Genomic DNA, 13,533 nt, shown 5'->3' with positions numbered 1-13,533 from the left:
ATGTGCCTAATGCTTTTGGCATAGTATCCCTACCAGGGAGCACTCCACAAACAGTAACTCCCCCTGATGCTGCTTTCAGGCCCAGGGGCAACCTGGCCCCTGGCTCCCTCAGAGGAACCTCGGGAGAACTGTCGTGTTCTCCTTTGGAAGCCTCAACATCCTGAACAAGACCCCATTCGAAGCCAAAGGTGGCAAGTCTGCCCTCTGCACTTGGGGCTTTTTAGTTCATGAGACATGTTCATTCCCACTTGTTTATATTGCCTTCCCAGCAAGCCCTTGAGAGAGGAATTATAATCCTCGCAGGACAGGTGACAAAGCTGGAGCTCAGAGACAGTCATTGTCCAATAGGCCCTGAGATGCAGGGATTGTCCAAGTCTCTGCGGACCTGCTCTTGCCATCAGGGAGCTAACAGTCTAGTACAGGGGATGAAAGAGTTGCAGAAATATGCTGATTTCCATGGAACGTGCTATGGAGGGAATAAAACAAAACAGCAAGGAGCTATGAGCAAGAAAACCCAGAGTGACCACTCTTATTTAGATGGGGAGGATAGTCCTGGGAATGAGCTTTCTGAGGAGGGGACATCTCAGCTGAGACCCAAAGGATAAGAAGAAGCCAACCAAGCAGAATAGAGAAAGAACATTCCAGGCAGTGAAAACAACAGATGCAAAGGTCCTGAGGTAGCAATCGATTTGGTGAATTCATGGAACTGCAGAGCAGACTGGAGCACAGTGTAGGATTGGTAGTACTGGGATCTGAACTCAGGGCCATTTGGTCCCAGAGACCAAGCTACATCTACTGTTTCTTCACCATCTTGACCTGGCAAGATCAGGGAAGGTGCCACTTCACTGGGCACAGCCTGCACTGACACTCAGCCACCTCAGCATGGGTGCAATAACCAGCCTTTGTTTCTGTCTGGCTTTCTAACACATGCAGAAAAATGTTTTCCCATCTATCATCGCATTTTCCCCAATAATGTACTCATTTGATAAATATTTACTGAGCACCTATTATGTGCCAAGCACTTCTCTAGGTACTTGAGCTATATCAGTGAAGAAAATAAAGAGACAAAGATCTCTTTCCTTATGAAACCCATAATCTGGTGAGAGGGGAGGCCAAGAGGAAACAAGATAAATATACCATATAGTTGATGCTGAGGAGTGCTTTGGAGAAGACAATGAAGGAGAAGGAAAAAGAACCAGGATGTCTGAGGGCGTGGCATGGTTCTGAGTGTAGCTACTACAGCTAGGAAGGCCACACTGAGAAGGTGACACTGGAGAAGGCTCTGAAAGACGTAAGGAAGTGACACACACCAATGCCTGTGGAAAGTCCATTCTATGCAAAGAGAACATTCCATGCAAAGAACCTGAGTCGGTTGTGTGTCAGACTGCTTTGAGGAACTGCAAAGAGGCCAGTGTGACTGGAGTTGAGTAAGCAAAGTAGAGAGGAACAAGGTATGAAGGTAGAAAGTTAATGAAGCACTGGATCTTGGAGGACTACTGGCCGCCATGGTGACGTTGGCTTTACTCTTAGAGAGATGGGGAGCTTTGGGACCTGATGTGAGTTTGACAGGATCCCTCAGGCTGGGATGCAGGTGTGAAGAAGAGGCTGTGGGGGCGAGGTCTGAAGGGTGGTCCAGAGGGTGGAGATGGCGGGCATCGTGAGACGTGGTTGGATTTCGGAGGTGTTCTGAAGATAGAGACAAGAGGCTTTGCTGAAAGATGGGTTGTGAGGGGTTAAAAAAAAAAGGAGTCAAGGAATACCTCATAGGGTATGAGGTCAACATGTCCCCACCTCTGCTATCACCACCCTCGTCCAAGGCACCACTGCCCTTTTGCCAGGACTTCTGCAAAGGCCTCTCATTTGGGCTCCTTATTCCAACATGGCCTCTCCACAATCTACTCTCCACCCAGCAGCCAGAAGTGTCCTTTAAAAAAGTAAACCAGGCCCTGTCACTTCCCTCCTTAAAATCTTCCAATGGCTTCCCATGACACTCGGAAAAAGTCCAGGTCCCATACGAGCTGGCTCCTGTCTGCCTTTTCAATGATCTGTGATCTTTCCTATCTCTCCTCCACCCAGCTCCTGCTGTGCTCCAGCCTGCTCTGTAGTTCCATGAACTCATCAAATTCATCACCACCTCAGGACCTTTGCATCGGCTGTTTTCACTGCCTGGAATGTTCTTTCTCTATACTGCATGGTTGCTTCTTCTCATCCCTCAGGTCTCAGCTGAGATGTCACCCCCTCAGAAATATCTTGCCTGGTACTGTCCTCCCCATCTAAATAAGAGTGGTCACTCTGGGTTTTCTTGCTCACAGCTCCTTGCTGTTTTGTTTTAGTCCCATCATAGCATGCGCCACGGACAAAAGTTATGGAAATATGTTAATTACCATTAACTCTTTCATCCCCTGTACTAGACTATTAACTCCCTGAGGGCAAGGGCAGGACCTCACAGACTTGGCCCATCCCTGTATCTCAGGGCCTGGTTCCAAGACAAGCACTCAATATTGGTGTGTGTGTGGCAGGGTACTAAGTGATTTATAAGCATATGCTCTTTTAATACCTCCAGGAAGACTATGAAATAGGCATTGACATTGTCCTCATTTTACAGATGAAACTGAAGCACAGAAAGGGCCATGATAGACCCAAGTTTCAAACTTGTGTCTGTCCAACCCCATCACATGTACTTTTTTTTTATTCATTTGACAGAGAGAGAGAGATCACAAGTAGGCAGAGAGGCAGGCAGAGAGAGAGGGAAGCAGGCTCCCTGCTGAGCAGACAGCCCGATGCGGGGCTTGATCCCAGTACCCTGAGATCATGACCTGAGCCGGAGGCAGAGGCTTTAACCCACTGAGCCACCCAGGCGCCCCGATACATTATTATTAAGGAAGGACCATACTTTCTTCAGATTGCCTTAGTTTTTCACTTAGTGACAAGTATCTGTTTTACCATCCTATTCAAGATACCACTTGCCTTTAGTTGTCTGTACCCTTTGAGTTTCTCTTGGCTATGACAGTTCTGAGAAATTTCCATGCTATTGATGACTTTGGCAGTTTTGAGGAGTACTGGTCGGGTATCTTGTAGAATGACCCTCAGTTTGGAGTTGAAAAATCGTGATGCTTTTCTTATGGTTCAGGTGGGCAGTGAGTGTCACAGCAGGGGCAGGAGGAATGGCACTGAGGTGAAGCACTCTTTTAACACATATCACTTCTGGAAATTAACTACTGATGATGTTCACTGAGATCACCTGGCTGAGGTCAGGTTGTAGGGTGTCTCCATGTTATTTTTTTTTAAGATTTTATTTAATTTGCCAGAGAGAAAGAAAAGGAGAGAGAGAGTGGCAGGCAGAGGGAGAAGCAGGCTCCCCATTGAGCAAGAAGCCCAATTTGGAACTCAATCTCAGGACTCTGTGATCATGACCTGAGCTGAAGGCAGATGCTTAACCAACTGATCCACCCAGGCATCCCTCCATGTTACCTTTTTCCCATTTCCACGCTGTCCTCTTTGGAAAAAAGTCATGACACACAGCTCATACTCGAGGAGTGGAGAGTTATAGTCTGTCCTCCTGAGGGAGGGGAGAATACTAGATTTCAACTGATAGAATAAAATAGCTATCCATTGGCCTATTACAAATAAATAAGTGAGTAAGTAAATAAAAGGGGAGAGGAGACAGCTTTTCCTTAGGGTAAAATTCCAATGAATAGATGTAGAAAGAAAGCAGGAAATAGGACATGACCATTAAGAAGTCAATCACACTAATAAATGTTGATACACTGATGGCTGCTGCAATTACCAAATGGACATGAAACATTCGAAGAGAAACAGGACTCACATACTCTTTTTTAAAAAGATTTTATTTATTTATTTGGCGGAGGGAGATAGATCACAAGTAGGCAGAGAGGCAGGCAGAGAGAGAGAGAGGGAAGCAGGCTCCCTGCTGAGCAGACAGCCCGATGTGGGGCTTGATGCCAGGACCCTGAGATCATGACATGAGCCGAAGGCAGAGGCTTAACCCACTGAGCCACCCAGGCACCCCATGGACTTGCATACTCTTAAAGTATCTTCCCAAGACATTTATCAACTACAGTTGACCTTTGAATAACACAGCATTTAGGGGTACTCATCTCCCTGCTCCATGTAGTCAAAAATAAGCATAGGGGCGCCTGGGTGGCTCAGTGGGTTAAAGCCTCGGCCTTCGGCTCAGGTCATGATCTCAGGGTGCTGGGATCCAGTCCCTCATCGGGCTCTCTGCTCAGCAGGGAGCCTGCTTCCCCTCTCTCTCTGCCTGCCTTGCTGCCTACTTGTGATCTCTCTCTCTGTCAAATAAATAAATAAAATCTTTTAAAAAAATAAGCATATAACTTTTTGACCCCCCCCCAAAACTAGACCGAATAGCCTATTCTTGACCAGAAGCCTTACAGATAACATAAATAGTTGGTTAAAATATATTATATACTGCATTTTTACAATAAGCTACTAAGAAAATCACAGAAAAACACATTCACAACATTTTACTGTACTTATTGAAAAAAAAAACCACAAATAAGTGGATTGTGCAGTTCAAAGCCATGTTGTTCAAGGGTCAGCTATATATATCAAAGGGAAGTAGAGTAACTTTATAGTGGGGAAACCCTGCAGACATCAGCTTAACCAAGTGATCAAGGGAGACATCACCAGTAATAAGACATTGTCGATGTCACAAACTTCTTGGTATGATGAGCTGAGAAGGACCCAACGTCATTTCTATGGTATTCTTGCCAAAAATGGTTAATCTCACCCTAGTCATGAGAGAACGTTGGACAAGCCCAAATCGAGGGGCATTCTCCAGAACACCTGACTCGTACTCTTCACAAGTGCCAAGATCACGAGAGAGGAGTAAAGTCTGAGGGCCGGTCACACATTGGGAGAGACCAAGGAGACACAGCAACTCAGTGCCACGAGGGGTCCCGGAGAGAATCCTGAAACAGCAAAATGACATGAGTGGGAAAACTGGTGAAATTCAAATAAGATCTGTAGCAGAGTTAATAGTATGATACCAAGGTTAAGTTCTTGGTTTTGATCATTGTACTAAGGTTATGTAAGACGTTAATAGCAGGGGAAGGTAGGTGTGGGGGGGTGTATGTAAGCTCTCTGCTCTATTTTTTGCGGCTTTTCCGTGAATCTAAATTTAGTTCAAAATAAAGTGTTTGAAAAGTTGCAGCATAAAAGATTGAGGGCAGATACCCTTCCAGGGAAGGCCTCTGATGGCAGATGTTTTCAGGGGACTTTTTGAAGGGGGCTTGTCTTGGGCCTTTAAGGAAAAAAAGCCAGGGAAGAGGCCTGAGTGGAACCCTAGGGTACACAGAGATCCTGAGAATGCTCTGGCACTCTTTGGATCTGGGGTTGAGAGACCTCCTCGCCTCAGCACTGTCCCCACAAAGATTTGCTCAACATAGCAGCCTCAAGTGAGCTGGGTTGTGTCTCCAGAGAGAAGACCTACGGGGGTCCCCTGTGTCACCAGTTGGGACTGCAAGCCCTGCCTTTCTCCCCTCCAGTGCTGTGAGTGGCAGCCCTCTGCATGCTCCCTCCCCTCCTGGGATTCCCACCGTGGAGGGCCGGGTGGCTACGTGAGGCTGACGCAGTTGGGGGAAGGCTTGGAAGGCTTGGCAGGAAGGCCAGGGGCAGAGCTCCGTGCTCTGTGGGGAGGGCGGCTCAGACAGTGGTTAGCTTCGGAATGGGGCTTAACAGAGGGAAGGGGGGAAAGGGAGGAGGGCTCTCCTTCTCAAGGGGCCCTTTCATGTTGAAATCAGCCAGCGTGAATGCTGGCGGCCTAGGAACCCAGCCGGGGGAAATGTGAGAGCCCCCTTATCTCCCCTCTTGTCACAGCGCCGTCTGCGGTTCCCAGCCAGCCAGGGAGGATGCATTAGGAGAAGTGTCGGTGGGCAGGGGAGAGGGGGGTGCTCCCATTAAGACCTCTGGCCGGGCCCACTCACTGAGGGGGGCTGGGAGAAGTGGGTTTCAGACCTATCTGGTGCTGGAGATGAGGGCAGACTGGAGGGCTCTGAATCTCGGAGCAAGAGGAACACTGTGGACTTGGGGGGGAACAGGAAAGAAAGCCTCAGGTCCCACTTCTCTAAGCATCCCCTCCTCCACTCTGGGTGTACAGACCGGCTTACACACCTGCAGGAACCTGGACTCATTGCACTGGTTCTACCCTTGGACTCCTTTAGAATTTCTGGGCATAAAACCTGGGACATCCAACCAGGAAGTCTGGCGCCCCACCTTCCCAGGGACACTCTTGGCCCAGGAGTGACCCCTGCTGTCCAGACAACCTTGGAGGCTGAGGATGGAGCCTGCCAGCTTCCCGTTGCTTGCCAGTTCCTCTTGGGTGGCCCTTCCGGCCCCTTTCTAAGCCTCTGACCCAATGATCTTGTGTTTCTCCAAGATGGGCTGTGAGGTTCTCAATAAATCAGCTGCTGCAGGAGGGAAGCTGGGCGAGACCAACATCTGGGCTGCTGGGGGCATTGGTGGCCCCCATAGCTGGAGCTTTGAGCAGTCAATGCTTTCACAGACGCCATTTACCCATGCAAGTTCCCGGCCCCCAACACACCTCCTGCTGCCCAGGGCCCCAGGCCTCCTCCTCACAAACCCATGGGGACCTCAAAAAACCGTGTCAGGTCAGAGATGAGGTCATCCCAGCAGCCTCTGCTGCCCAAGAGAGGAAAGAGCATAGAGGCCATGGAGCTCTGGGGAGGTACAGGTACTTGGAAAGCAGGACAAGGTAAAGACGAAAGCATGAGGGGCCCCAGAGACAGCCTGGTGTGTGGAGAGGCCTGGGACTGTAGGCCCCTGGGTCCTGCCCCACTTCTGCCAGCACCTGTTGGGTGACCTTCTGCTGGTATATTCCTCTGTCTCTCTAAGCGTCCCTTAACACATTACTGAAAATTGCCTCCCAACCCTATCACGGTTTTATTCCTTGCATTTATCTCCTTCACAGTATGTGTCACCATTGGAGATCCTCTTTCACCTCCCCTAGGACACCATCTCCATGACAGCAGGGAACTTGTCTCCATCATCATTGGACCCCGAGACCCTCAACAGAGACAAGGTGGTCTTTCTAGCCTGCCAATTCCAGGCACTCTCATTCCCAAGGAGATTCTGGGTTCCAGTCAGGGAGGGAAGAACCCTGATGGGGGTGGCAGTTGCCTAATGAAGGAGAATTTTCTCCTGGGGCTGTGTAGGAGTGGACCTCGGGGTGAGCCCAGGGTGTGGAAGGCTAGGCTGATGCCCCTGGGGAAGGGGGCACAGGCCCTGCTGCCAGATCACAAGACCCACTCAAGGATGATCTAACTCACCTGGGGGGCAGGCCCTGGAGGGCAGGCCTTGGAGGTCAGGGACTGGGTTTGATTGCTCCAGGCATCCTAAGAACCAAGCTCAGCTCATGGCAGAGCAAAGAGACTCAGGCACTGTTTACAGGTTGGAGACAATTAATTGCTCACCTTTTTGCTCCCACCTTGCTGCCTCTCAACTTTGCCCCTGGGACTTCCTGACACCTTCCCAAGTGGGCTCTGACATCCCCCACAGGCTGCCTGGGTTTTATGCATCACCCCACTGCACCCCCACAACAATGAGGTAGGTATTACAGTATTATCCTCATTCTACAAATGAGGAAATGGAGACTTAAGAGAGGCTCAGTGACAGGAAAGTGCAGAGTCAGGATTTGAGCCAGGTCTGTGTTCTTCTTGTTACCTTGCCACCTTCTAAAAGATTTTATTTATTTATTTGACAGACAGAGATCACAAGTAGGCAGAGAGGCACCTTGCCACCTTCTATAAAAGGTGCTCAAGGCTCCAATTCAAACTGCCTAAAACACATGGGTTCTAGCCGCCAGTGTTTCCACACATTTTTCTATCTCATAGCATCCTTACTCCTACCCCTGTGAGATGAGCGAGACCGGCACTGTTACTCCATTTCCCAGTCTGGAGAGGGGCCTGTGGTCACCCAGCCAATAAGTGGCATCACTGGGATCTGAGTCCGAGTCATTTCCATGATGATCACGTGTTTTACCCTTTGTCTTTGGCCAGCCTGGGTTGAAGCTGTTGGCCCACTTGCTGGTCCAGGGCTCCTGCCCTTTGAGCCTGAGTTCAACACCACCTATGCCACAAGCACCCCAGGGACCTGGCCCTGAGCAGACATTGCTCTTTCTCTCCTCTACACAAGGGCCCTTCAGAGGCTTTTGTTGGCCCTCCAGTGGGGTGGCAGGTGACCATGGGAAGATGGGCATGAGATGTGGAGAGAAGGCAAATTTGGGGGTTCTACAGAGCATTTATAAAGTTTGCTGCCCAAAGGCTGTATCTTGAATTTTGATCAGAAGCAAGCCTCAATTCAATTAATGTTTACCACGTGTCTACAATAGGCCCAGCATTTCAGAAAACGCTTTTTAAAGGAGGCAGTCACTGTTAATCGAGCTCTGCTTTATGGCTAATAGTAATTGGTAATGAATCTTCATTGAGTCCTGTAAGCTGGGCTATGGGCATCACTCCCTATTTTGCAGACGGACAAAGTAAGGGTGAGATGAGTCAGGACACATGCCCAAGGTCTCCCGGTAGAAAGGGGCAGAGCTGAAAGTAAACCCCAGGCCCCCCAGACTAATAATTCTATGTTTTCGATCCACATGCCATCTCTCAGAAGGAGATCAGCCAGCTGGGGAAGCCCGAACGAGGAGAGCCCTGGCCAGGGTCCTCCTCTCTCCCTGAGTGCACTGGGGTCTTGGGAAGATGGTCATGGTTTCCTCCAACACCCACCCCAGGCTTCTCAAGCCTGGGAACCCCACATCTGATTGGGGTGAGTCTCGCTAGGCAGAGTAACCCACCTCTGAGTGCATGTGAAGTCTTCGCTGGTGTTCTCTCCACAGAGCTAACGGGCCCAGGACATGTAGATGGCAGCACAAAGCGCCTAAAAAGAGAACAAGGTGGTTCAGTGGTTTGGGCATCTGCCTTCAGCTCATCTCATGATCCCAGGATCCTGGGATCGAGTCCCACATCAGGGTACTTGCTCAGCAGGGAGCCTGCTTCTCCCTCTTCTTGCTGCTCCCCCTGTTTGTACTCTCTCTCTCTCTCTCTCTCTCTGTTAAATAAATAAAGTCTTTTTTTTTTAAGGGAGTAGACTTAAATATGAGGGGTGTTCAAGGAAATTCTGGGTAGGAAATCCCTAAAAAAAACTTTCAAAGGAAAGGACGAAGCCCTTGGGTTTGTGTGTCAGGAGCAGTTCGGAGGACGCAGGCAGTGGGAGGTGCCAGATCCTGGCTCAGTAGAGTGCTGGTAGACCACGGGCAGCTTTTATAGACGGGATCTTCCCACCTTCTTTGCCCTTCCCTTCAAGGAAGAAGGGGAGGGATTGAGTAGTCCCTTTTTACAGAGTGTGAACCAGTCTTTTAAAAAGGGACCTGAAAGAGCCAGCGTTGCCAAGTTAGCAAGTGGGCAGATCTGGGCTGTGAACCCAGGTCAGTCTGGTTTCAGAGCACTCCAAAGGCGAAAATGGAGAAATTGCCCTTGCATGGTGGCAACTGACAGGTCCCCTGAGCCGAGTTATGCCCCTGGGGCCAGTGTAGCTCGGCCTTGAGACTCCCTGGACAGCTGTAGCCCTTTCTGTGAGACACTTTAGGCTACAAGGGAGGTGGAGGACATCAAATCCAAAACCTTGCCTCCAACACTCTTATGCTTAGGACCTCTCTGCAAAATTCATGATCAGTGGCATTTCGCGTGGCAGAAATAGGAGATGGCATTCCAGGGCAATGGCACAGCCTGGACAAAGGCAGGGGGACTGGAGAGGTCTTGATAGGTACAGGGCAGGTGAGATTAGAGCAGCCAGAGCAAGAGCTTAGAGAGAGATGAGGAGAAAGATAGGAAGCCAGTTGAGTCTTGGGCTGAAAAGTACCCCCAAGATTTTCTCTTCCAGATCTCCCCTCTGGCTCACACCCCTTATACAGCAGCCCTAGGCCACATGGTAAATGTCTGCTTCCCCATCCCCCCGTCATCCTGCAGGATTTCCTGCAAGAAGTCAGAAGTGGCATTACAGCTCAACTAGCTTGGTGCCTTCATCTGCAGATGGGGAAACTGAGACCCAGAGAAGGAAAGTGACTCATGCAAGGTCACACAGCCAGCTAGTGGTAACCTGGGGGCAGAGCAGGCTTTTTGTGGGCACTCAGTAAATATCCATTGGATTGAAGTTTGGTTCTGAGCAAGAGTCCAGATGACCGTTGGTCAGAGAACTCTATAGATAAACAGTAAGTTTCTTTTCTCCAGAGCGAACATCCCCAGTTCTTGGGGCCCCTCTACAATGTGTAGAATAGTGCCTAACTAGGCTCCTAGTAGGGACTCAATAAGCATCTGTTCAGAAAATAAAGATGGGATTTGGAAAATGGTGGGGACTTTAGGATGACCATGAGGGTACTCAGGCAAAGGGGACCACGGGAGCTGATCCAGCCCATGCTGCATGCACCAAGCCATGCATCTTGGTGCTGGGTTGAAGACCCCCAAAGGAGGCAGCATTTGCTAACTTGGACTAGGACACTGTATAGGCTGGTGATGGTGCTGGGGGCCTCAGAGGGCCAAAGAGAGTCGGTCTCCTCTGTAGGCTGCTCTCTCTCCTCCAAATAGTGGGATGCCATAGCAAAAAGGATGCCTTCACCTTCCTGGACCCCAGCCATCAGTTAGGGCAGGAGCTCGCAGGGCCACCACATCTGACTGTGAACTCGCACAAGCTTTCTGATCAGCTAATACCAAACCCTTTGCTGCTCGCTTTCTTGCTCACCCCCACATGGTGCACCGGCCTCTTCGGGGGTCTTTCCCCCAAACATCCTCAGATTGTGTGCGCCAAGTAGGCATTGTCCTTCTGGAATCTTGAACAGCACAGAGGCAAGCCTTGACAGATGGGGAAACCAAGACTTAGAAAGGTGAAATAACTTGGTCAACGTCACCCAGCAAAGATATCACTACTTGGATTTAAACTGAGATCTGTCTATGCCAGGGCTCATGCTTTGCCCATTGCTCCCCTGCAGGGCTCTCCCTCTGGATGCCTGATGGCAGACCCTTGCCCATCATCTCTGGTACAAGGTATCTGTGTCAGGTTGACATTAGGATCTCTGGTCGTGCGCTATAGATGCCACCTGTGTGACTCTAAGCAGGAGCTCCCACCTGGCTTCCTAGTAGGAGACAGATGGACTTACATCCCACCCACCAGCCCTGCCACTTAGAGCCATGGCAGGACTTCCAAGAGTAGCTCCCCAGTCTGTCCACCCTCCAGCCTGCTCAGGTGGGGGGCAGAGGCTAGGCAGTGTGCTCAGGAGCCAGGCCCTGACTGTATGAATTCCTGCCTCTAATCTGAGCAGAATTTCCCTGGGTAGGGGTGTCTGCTCCAGCTCTGCCCTAAGGTTGGCTTGGCAAGGCAGGGAGGCAGATGGGAAGAGGGTCTGCTGATGCCCTATTTCAAAGAGACCCCAGAGCCATGTTTGGCTGGGGCTGCCTGTCTGGTAGGCTGATCTGACCCTGTCTGGTCAAGGGGACAGGAAGGAGGCTGCCCCCACAGAAAATGGAACCATGCACAAGTCCTGCCTGCATGCTTCTCACTTTCAGCAGAGTGGGCCAGAGAATGCTGAACAAAGCTCCAATGAGCTGGGAGTCTCAATCACTCAGGTTCTTGTTTTGGGGGATGAAGGGAATGGAGAATGCATGGCATGGCAAAGGATAGAGAGAGAAAGATGGCACCAGATGGACAGAGAGGTGAGAGAATAGGGAGAACATAAGCCAGCGGATGAGCAATGGAGACTGTGGGAGTCAAGGAGTTCTGGATTCTGGATTCTGGATTCTAGGCCCAGCTCTGTCATGTCTCGCATCATGCTCTGTGAGTGACCGCCACTCCCTCTCTTAAGTCCTCTCAGTCCCATTTGGCTGGCTCTGGCATTCAGTGAGCATCTCTGAAACTCACAGTAATGACAACTAGCACAAACCAAACTTTGGAAACTCAGGCATGTCTGTGCCTGGGGGATGAGGGAGGCAGAGGGGTAGAACTGTTTGTCTATGACTCAAAGCCTCTTGGGGGAGAGATTGCATGTTCTCAAGGGCAGGACTAGACCTCCACCACCCCGGTTGCCCACCCAGCTTGACCTCAGTGGGGCCTGGGCCCCTGGCCCTGCCACCACCCACTGCCAGCTGATGCTTCTGGAAGAGCTGGGGTTGAAACCAAGACCCATGGAGTCTTGCTAATTTGCCTGAGGATTCCCTGAAGTCTTAGATGCTAATCTTAATATCATCACTGTCCAGCCCCTCCTGGTGCCAAGCACCATGCCCGTCCCTTCCCAAACAGCATCTTCCTCAATTGTCGGAACCTTCAAAGTGGGCCTTAGGGTGCCTGAAGTGGGCACTCTTACTAGCTCAAGGTCACCTAGGAGGCCGTGGAGCTAAGATAGAACACTCAGATGCCAGCTTTGTGTCACTGCTCGAGGGTCCTGTCATGGCTGCAGCAGGGAACCTCCCTGACAGTTAGGTCTTATCACTCTGTCTCATTGTTTCCTTGTCCCACACAGGCCTGGCCACAAAGCAGGGCCTCTGGCTACAACCTGAACAGGTTTATGGGAGTGAGCTAGACTGAAGAAGGTAACCCAGAGAAGCCTTGAGGGGAGGGAGCAATTATGGAGCGATCTGCCATGGGCAGTTGTGCCTCCATTTTTAGTGTCCCCTCCTCTGCCCAGAATACAGGTGGTGGCCATTGTCCCAGGCCTGGGATCCCAGGCAGGCCCAACTGACCCTGCTGCTCCACAGAAACCTGCCATTAGAGCTTCCATTTTAACTAGTGCAGGGAGAGTGAACTTTGCTGCTCCTCATCCAGGAACTGCCAACTGGGCCCAGGAACAGAGTGGAGCAGGTTATATGCACACAGAGTAGGAGCAAGAGAGGATACAAGAGGCAGAAAGATAGGCCTGGAGAGAGACGGAGGGAAATGAGGAAGCAGAGAAAAGTAGAGACAGACCAGAGCCAGGGATATGGTGAGAACCAGCAAGAGAGAGACTCAGAGGCAGAAAATCATGTGCAGAGACAGAGAGAAACTGGAGAGAGACATAGAATCAGAGAGACAACGAGAGGCAGAGAGAGAAGAAACGGACAGGCCTAGAGGCAGAGAGATAGAGAAATGAAGAGGGAAACAAAGACAGAGCATGGGAGACAGGGACAGAGTCATGGACAGAAGCAGTAGAAGGCAGAGGCCTGGAAAGGCCGAGAGAAGTGGCAGGAAGAGATGAGGAAGCAGTGATGGGAGCCCTGAGCTGGAGGCCAAGCCTGAGCCATCTCAGCTCTGTCCAAGCTGGAGAGCCAAATAGCAGGCCTGCCTCCCAGATCTCTGCTCCCTTCTCCCTGCCTTTGTCTTGCCCTCCCCCAGCCTTTCCCATTCTAGGCACACAGAGGAAAAACAGTGCCATTTGTATGGCCAGATTGGATAAGGCCTCCCTGGGCCTTTCTGAGAGCTGACAGGCTGAAGACCTCATGAGATAGGTAACCCTTTGGGCCC

Source organism: Neovison vison, chromosome X (genome assembly GCF_020171115.1).
Source record: "Neovison vison isolate M4711 chromosome X, ASM_NN_V1, whole genome shotgun sequence".
Classification (NCBI taxonomy): Eukaryota; Metazoa; Chordata; class Mammalia; order Carnivora; family Mustelidae; genus Neogale; species Neogale vison.
The sequence above is the reverse complement of the archived record's forward strand: the minus strand, read 5'-3'. Positions refer to the sequence as shown.